The sequence below is a fragment of the Plectropomus leopardus genome, chromosome 4 (assembly GCF_026936395.1).
Source record: "Plectropomus leopardus strain MGB_pleo_1.0 chromosome 4, ASM2693639v1, whole genome shotgun sequence".
Taxonomy (NCBI): domain Eukaryota; kingdom Metazoa; phylum Chordata; class Actinopteri; order Perciformes; family Serranidae; genus Plectropomus; species Plectropomus leopardus.
Window position 1 is genome coordinate 5,759,774 of NC_142179.1, and position 8,283 is coordinate 5,768,056.

Here is an 8,283-nt window from a genome sequence, read left to right on the forward strand (position 1 = left end):
TGGCTTCACATGAACATGTGAAATTAAAACACCTCCTACATGCAAACTGGAATTCAGGTGGCAGCAGGAAAGTGTGGAGTGATGCAGTTTAATTTCCCAGCAGGAGGTACCGACCGAGAGAGAGAACTCAGGCCCTTTTAATGAAAATAGATCAATTGAAAAGACTCCACTGCAAATATCAGTCCTGTAAGTAACTGTGCTGCAGAAAATTGGGGATGTGCCTTTGACATAATTTTATTTTCACTTGTCTATTTTATACTTATGTTTGTGAGTGTTGCAGCACTTTGTCTTATATTTATTTCTTTTAGTATGTTTATTGTATGTTTAATGTATCCACCAAAAACCTAAGCAAGTACCTTGTGAGTGAAAACTACTTGGTAATTGTTCTTATTCCGATTTTTTTTTCTTTTTCTAAAGATCATTTTTTGGGTTTATTGCCTTTAATTGACAGAACAGCTTAAGTGTGAAAGGGGAGAGAGAAGGGATGACATGCAGCAGGGTCAAGGTTGGAATTGAACCTGCGGCCGCTGTGTCAGGGACATAGTCTTTGTACATGGGGCACCCACTCTACCAAGAAAGCTACTGGTCACCTCGTCTAGATGGTTTTCATAAAATCTGGTTAAGGAGGATTACACTGTTGTTTTGGGCACATTTGCTTCTGTTGTTTCACTAATTAAATTCATTGATGTAGGAGGAGATGTCGATGGTGATTTCCTGGGAGAAAATTTGCAAATCCTAGGACAGCAGAGCAATGACCAGCTCTACTCTCTCTATGAGTGGCCAGTAGCCTTTGTTGGTTGAGGGGATTTGGTTTAGGCTCATCATGTTTTTAATGTAAAATACAAAAGCAACAAGCAACTATAGCTATCAAATTTAGAGCAGTATAAAAAAAGTGCACTATTTAGTCGCAATATAGAAACTTAAAGTAGCATAAAATGGAAGGTAAAGTACCTCAAAAGTTTACTTAAGTAAATGTACTCATTGACTTTCCACCTGTTTATATACCACCTGTGCCTGCAGCCAAACTGCTGACCCTCTGCCCTGCCGGAGGGTTACAGCAGAACTGACCTCTCTGGAACGCAGGTAAAGTACATTATATAAAAAAATAGTACTTGTTTTAACATTTGACCTCTGACCTTTGACTTTCCTACTGCTGATGCTTGATTCTGACCTGACCTTTTCTGTGTCAATAACTCCGGCGGGCATTAGCCAAAAATATTGCAGCAGCTTTTATTACCCCTGGACAGAGCTTCCACTCTTGAGGAAATCTTTAAAACAAAGATTTAGTTGTACTTTACTCTCTTTTGTATGACTTTGATGAGAGGCACTTTTGCTCAAGGGCACCTGCATAAATTGAGGAAAACATAAAAGGAGATCAAACTAGTCTAACATCAGTTCTGCGGGCAGAACCAGATGATGGTTAGAGAACTTTATTTTACTCACATTCACATCATTTTTCTGTTTAAAGACAAAGAGCCAGACAAGACAAGAAAATGAAAATAATGTGATTTTTATCTTCTAATCAGCCCGTCTTACACATCAGTCTTTCAGAGACTGATTCTCTGTCATTAACCTCAGCCTGTACGAAAGTCAATTTCTTGAAAACAGTAGTTACAGGATGTTTCATAGATGGAAGAGAAAAAAAAGAAAACAAAAGAATTAAACAAAAAGTATACAAACCACAAACTATGAATGTTTCAAAATCATGACAAAGGCCAGCAGCTCCAGCACAAAAACACAGTTGGGAATTCATCTGCTCTGACTGTTAAAACTCAACAGATTAAAAGTTATCAGATGTGAGCAGCCTCCTAGGGAGCACTGAGATCTAGACATCAAGGTCAAAAATGGGCCAAATGGGTTGAAAATCCTGAGTTTCTTTTAGTTGTCTAAATACAGCTGTAGTCCTGAGACTTGGGCTTAACTAAAGACCAACACACTGTCCAACAGCAATCGTAAATCCATCTGTGGATATGACATTGAATAAAGAGCGAGAAAGTCCATGTAGGATGGATGGCTCAAACAAACACAGGACTTTCACCCAGAGGAAAAGTGTCACTGTCCAGTGTGAAATGTTACGTCAGGTTTTTCTTCATGTGATATACTTGTTAAGTTAAATTGTGTAACAAACGTAGTTATTATGAGTACCATGATCTTTTTTCTAAACCGAAGCGTGTAGTAGTTTTTATTTAATCAATTTTAGGGGGCTTTTATGGCCTTAATGATAAAGCAGCTTAAGAGTGACAGAAAAGGGGGCATAGAGAGAGTGAATAACATGCAGCAAAGGGCCACAGGTCGGACTGGAACTGGGGCAACTGCCCAGGATGCATCCTATATGGCACATACTCTGCCCAGTGAGCCAGAGGCTGCCCCAATAATAAAGTAGTATTGTTGGCTAAACCAGAAGCAGGTTTGGAGAGAAAATCTAGTTTCCTGTGAACACAGAAATTAATTGTAAGGACACTGTAGCATGTAATAAGTGGAAACTGACACGCTGTCCTTGAGGGTCCAAAGAGCATCATAGTTTGAACCTAGAGCCACTGATCAAGCCTCCACATTTGACATTTAAGAGTACGTGTTGGTCAGATATGACTGTATGTTGAGGCATATCAGATTGTGTGATAAATGCCTAGAGAATTGTGACCACATTATATGTCATGTCAACCCGGGTATTCTGTGTCGTTTCGTTCCTCTCATGAACATATAAAGGATTTTAGGTCTCAAAACTCAGACTTTACTCGGACATGACTGACTTCAGACTTGACTCCTCCTGAAAATGTGACTTAACTTAAGAATTGAAAGCAACCATTCAAGTGTAACATCAACCGTAAAACTAGAATTACCACTTTGCAATTGCCTCTGCACATAAGTCAAATTGCGCTTCCAGTTTACATCCCTGTCTGTGAAAACATGAAAGCTTCACACACAGAGGATTTATACATTCAGCACAGTTTCGAGGTAGGCACCCAAGATTACTGTCAGCAATTCAGCATCTGACCAAATGTCTCCCCCTCTGTTCCTGAGCTATGGCTTTAATTACCAGAAAAGTGTTTTTGCAGAACATTATGACAGCACAGTGAAGCTGATCTTTGAACTTTGGAATATAATCAAACAATTGTACGAAATGTTGCCATTATTAGCGTATGAATTCTTGAGTTATCTGTGAGGTCACAGTGACCTTTGACCACCAGTGCATTCTTGGGTCCAAATGGACCAAGTTTGAGCCAAATTTGATGAAATTCCCGAAAAAAGGCCATCTTGAGATAGTGCATTCACAAAATGAGACAAATGAGGTCACAGTGACTTCGACATTTGACCGTTAACCACCAAAATCGAATTAGTTCATCGTTGAATCCAAGTGGACATTTCAGCCAAATGTGAGGAAATTCCCTCCACGTGTTGTTGAGCTACCACAATCACGAGAATGGGACGTACGGATGGAAGGACGGACAACCAGAAAGCAAAAAAATGTCACTGCTATCGCTTGTGTGGACGGATAATTACAGAACTATCGAAGGTTTGTCTAAATGCTGTGTCATTTTAATGATCAGCATTCGGGCAGCTGAAAGACTTGCACCTCGACTCAACTTGGATATTCCCCTAAGGGACTTGAGATTTGATTTTGGATTCTAATGCAGCTCTGCAAACATCATTTCAACATAAATACATGAATGTACTGACAAGTTTTAGAATGATAATATAATGTTAAAATGAAGCTCTTTTCAATATAGACATCTATAAACAGCCACCTTTTATCAAAGATTATTTTTGGAGGGGTTTTTGCTTGTATTTGAAAGGGGCAGAGAGATGGACATGCAGCAAAGGTCCGAGGTCAGCGTCAAACCTGCGGCCTCTGTGGCGAAGACACAGCCTTTGTACACAGGGCGCCTGCTCTACCAGGTGAGCTAGTGGGCGCCTGAACCAGACACATTTTTTCAACAAGGTCTGTCCAAGTTTTCACCCAGACGTCTAGACACATGTTTTACTGACAAGCCGCAGATTCACCTGTTCGCTGTCCACAAACCAAAACAAGAAGAAACCTCAAATTCACCTCCAAGTTTGGAGTTTTCTCTTCTGTGGTTTGTGTTGAGAGAATGAACTGTCAGAGCGGCCGAGCCCCGAGACGCTGCGAGAGTCTGCATCACATATGGAAGACACATGATCATATATCACCGCTTTTATTGGGCACAACGAAAGGGCTGTTAGAGGTGTGTGTCAAGACACACTGTTCCTTTTCCTCCGTCCCTCTCTCTCTCTGCACTGTAATGACATGAAGCTGCCTCCTCAATCTGCTGCAGGATTCGTTAAATGACCTGATAAGTTAGAGGGAAAGATAACAAGCTCTTCCTTCGTTGTTGTTTGTGTCTGTGATTGAGCCCCAGAATCGGCTCTGCTGGACTGTAGGTGAGCAGCCTGTAGATAAGGAAACCTAATTAACTGGCACATCTGTACGCCTCATGGCTCCCGCACCGTGGGAGAGGAACAGACAGACGGGCAGGCAGGGAAAGGTGAGAGAAACTAGGTGACGAGGTTGCGTGGAGGCAGGAAGAGGAGGAAATAAATGAGGGGCCAGGAGGTCCAGGCTAAGACTTGTGGGATCAAGAAGAGCGAAGATATGGGGGCAGCTGGGAGGAGAGGAAGATTTTTTTATGGAGTCGAGGTTTGTTAGTTTATCAACATCCTGTCCATCGCTGACCCGCCGCAGACACACAGACCCTCGGACTTCCTTCATCTGGCCTCAGAGTCCAACATCTGGACTTCCTCGCAACCGCAGATCCAGACAAATAAGTTGCTGTTACAATTGGCAGCGAATCACATGAGGCAAATTGAAAGCAGGCCTGTGCGTCAAAATTGGATTTCTATGCAGATAGTGTGATACAAGATTTTACTCGAGAGGTTACGGGGGGAAGATTTTATTGTTTCTGTTTCATGTAGGTTTTTGGGAAGAAGTACATTGCTTGAGAGAGCAGATGTTTTCTGCTTACACAGGTGTGATTACAACTACCCGTTCACTCTTTCTCGATCACTCAAGCAGAACGAACACGTCTATGATTCCTCTGAGTGTGAAATAAAGAAATTACTTCTGTATTGTTTCACTCTGAGGCAAAAGAAGTGTCAAAGCTGTGTGTCATTACATTTTATATGGGCGTAAAATAAACATCTGGGCCCTCTCTATTTCCTGTTTTTAATGCTGTTTCTATAAAACTCTCTTCCTACTCTCATTTACTTCTTCTTTGGTAACTTTTATTCCGTAGTGGAGCTGAGTACACTTACTCAAGTACAGTCTATTTATTATTTATTAGTATTTTTACTTTGTTACTTTAAACTTCTACTCCACTACACTACATTTCAAAGGCAAATATTGTACTTTATACTCCACCACATTTATCTGACAGAAAGTTACAAGTTAGTTTGCAGATTTAAATTTAATATGTTATATTTTATTTGATTAAAGGAATACTTTATCCACAAAATGACCACTTGTATATCATTTAGTTGTGCCGTGTTGCCTTGAATTTGTGAAGGAAACTTAGTTTTTCTTGCTTGCCTTGACAGAAAACATGAAACACATTGATTTATCGATGATTATTTAACAGCAAAACTTGATAAAAACATCCGTTTACACACTCTCTCACTACTCGTGCAGTATAATCCAAGTCTCTTTTATTCCGTCATATGCTCAATATGTATTATCTGTACTCTCTTCAAAGCCATGTTAAGCTTTTTGTTTTTCTGTTTTTTTGTTTGTTTTTTTGGTGAAAATACACGTTTGAAGGAGTACTGTGTACTGCATCGTGAGGGGTGATTTGATATAGTTTTGCTGTTGTTAAATGTGGTCCCCAATCAATCAATTAACTAATGTGTGTGCTGTTTTCTTCAAAGTTTTCTTCACAAATTCAAAGTAACACAACATGACTCATTGTTTACAAATACAATATATATAAATGGTCTTTATGTGGGTGAAGTATTCCAGGGTTTCCCACACATTCATTTATTTACGGCTCCTGCCTCAACTGGAGCTGGACTGTTAATTAGGAGCACTACTGTAATATATTTAGCGTTTGATTATCTAAGGCGCACTTGCGGCAGAGGCATCGCAGCAGAACGTCAGCTGCATTTAAAGTAAAACCTAATCATTCATTCTCCTGGGTCCTGGGTCTCAAATCAATTATCCACCCCACAAATGACAAGTGCTGCAGAGGAGGAACCAAAGTGATGCCTGCTGTGCTGCATTCAGGGACCTACAAAAAGGTCAGATTTTAGAGCAAGTCTACAGAATGATGTGATTAGCCTGTATGATAATGATGATGATTATAAAGAAAAAAAATGCCCACCCTAATGGTTGGCTACCACCACACATTGTCATTCTGTGGGTAAAACTGTATTCAATTAAGTATTATCATTTTACCCACATCGTAGTTGCAATGACATACTATTTTGTTAACAGAGAAAAGGGCTCTCACAATTCAAAGCAGGGTGACCCGGAGGGTTGGTGCTACACTACATTTCCGTCCCGATATCAGTGGTAACAGCCATTTGAGCGCAGTGAGAAGGGGTGGAGATGAGCTAGCCAGTGGCATGCACATGCACTAATATGCATGCTGAGCCAGACCAGCCTACCACAACAAACCACAGAGAAGCACGGGTCTGAACACACACAGAGGAAGTGTGACTTTATTCATGCTCAGGACACTGCTACTCCACTATATCTTTACATAAAAAGAGGTTTGCTACATTACTGAAGCTCTAAATGCTGCATACATAACTTTAATTATATATATCAGTCAAAGGGACCATTTTTAACTTTTAATACTTTGAGTACACTTTGGTGACAAAACTTCTGTCCTTTTACTTGTGCGGGATTTCGAATTTAGAATGACTCTAACTTGCAAGGTGTTTATTTTAAATGGAGGCATTGGTACTTTTACCCGAGTAAAGGATCTGAATACTGCCTCCATTACTGCTTATTTATAAAATTAAAAATTGTAAAATCAGGCCACAAAAGATATCATTAAGACATTATTTTTCAATTAAGTATTGAGGAATATAAGTTGGGGAAATTCAGCAATGAACTGACATGAGTCCTGACATTTCTCACTGGGTCTCAGTTAAGATAAAAATATAATGTGTAAAGAAGATATAAAAAGAGTTTTAAAAATAAAATATGAATATAAATTAGAAGAAGATAAAGAAGAAAAAATCAGATTTAAAATCATAGGGTTACGTTGAGCACATTTTGCTCTTTACATATAAGTAAAAGAACAAATCAGACGAAAAAAAAACGTTACTTTGCCACAGGTTCTAGGGCAGGGATCCAAATGCGATCAAATTTAGTGACTGTTTCTCTCAAATAATACTTCATCCCTTCTAATAAAATACATCTGGACATCTGGAAATGTCTTGAACAATGAGTACTAGTTGGTTCATGTGTTCCTCAGCAGTGTTTCTGTGGTAGAGGCAGCATTGAAGACTTTGCCAGATATTTACAAAAAGCAGACAAAGAAAACAAAAATTATATTGTCGGTGAGAACCCATTGTTTCAAAAGTCTTTAATTGCAGCCTGTGCATGCTTCGGGGTTTGGGCAACTGGTACTCAGTCAGAGAAAATGAATACATAGCTCTACACATGAGTGTAATTTGTATAATTCTGCTGAGTGAGAGTAATCCCCATGACAGGACAGAGGCATCAGTGGGTCCAGACGGAGGGGAACAACTAACCTAATTACAAGACGTAGGTATGTGCTTTGAAAGTTGGTTTCTTTAAAACGACAACTATCACCGCGCTCGAACAAAGCTGACCCCCACTTGCATTATAAAAGGGGGCAAGCTGAGCCATTTCAGAGAAGGCATCTGGATTGTTTTCTTTTCTCTCTTTGACGCTTTGTCCTGAGACACAAAAACGCCCCGACACAATGACTTGTGACGTCTAACAGCGAAGTTATGCCAGAGTCACAATGTGCATCTAGGTGGTGAGCCGAGCAGATGCCCCCATGGGGTCAGCGCTGGTTTTTGTCCCCCGGTGTCACCACAACAGAGGGAAGGTAGGGCAATAAAATTCCTCTGTGCTAAAAGGAGACATTCCAGCAGAGGGAGGGGAACGCTGGGATCTGACATAATTTAAAACATGGTTGTCATATTCTGAATGGGAGCTCCCCGCTCCCTCCTCCTGAGTGGAAACCATTTATTTTTTGGGCGGTTTTGTTTTCTGCCGCTCTTACATAAGCATGAGCCCTGCTAAATAGGTTTGTTTGGGAACAGGAGATAAACAATTAAAGTGAGGGCACG